The sequence below is a fragment of the Tupaia chinensis genome, unplaced genomic scaffold (genome assembly GCF_000334495.1).
Source record: "Tupaia chinensis unplaced genomic scaffold, TupChi_1.0 Scaffold000355_1, whole genome shotgun sequence".
NCBI lineage: Eukaryota > Metazoa > Chordata > Mammalia > Scandentia > Tupaiidae > Tupaia > Tupaia belangeri.
Genome location: NW_006159850.1, coordinates 7,848,557 through 7,849,364, shown reverse-complemented (window position 1 = coordinate 7,849,364; position 808 = coordinate 7,848,557).

Here is an 808-nt window from a genome sequence, read left to right as displayed (position 1 = left end):
TCTTTCCCATGGCTGAAATGCTTTTTCCCACATTTACCCATAACTAGTAATCACTCTTTCATCCACATCCTAGCTTATATGTCACTTCTCTCTGTCCACCCCTTTAACAAAGTTCTCTCACCAAAATTCTTTTCTTGGGTTTCTATTTCATTCAAAGCCCTTAGTACAGGATCAAAATTACCTGCTTTATTTAGTGCTTCTTACTTATTTGCCCCGGGCCTTCCCCATAGGATATAAGCTCCCTGAGATGGGGTCATGTAGCTTTATTTAGTGTCATGCCCCCAGCTCCCAGCACACCATGGGAGATAGAGTCATGCTATAATGGCTAGAAATCTCAGAGATATGACTGGATATCTTTTCTACTGAAGTCTTTGTCTGCATCAGAAATACTATAGGTTTCAAAAACTATGAAGATTGGGACCAGCAGTTGGTGTAGTGGCTATGTCTCTGAACTCCAATGTAGTCGGCCGCAGTTTGAGTCCCAGACCTGGTGGCTTAAACTCATGCTGGGCATGTGTGCGTGCATGCCCAAGAGCCCGAGAGGAGAGTGGAGGAGAAGGGATTGTGGCATGGCCATCCCGTCTGAGGGGTGATTTCTCACTTTACTGTCTCTGTCTCTATCTTTCTGGTAAGCGCGTGCGCCCTATAGCAAAATCCTCTAAAAAAAAAAAAAAACCAAAAAACACTACAAAGATTATTTTAATGATCAGTTGGGAGAGTCACCTGGCAGCCACTCACAAAACAAAAGGAAGGTCAGCAATAAGACAGCATATGTAGCCATCTGTGGCCAAATAGTGAAGTAGATTCT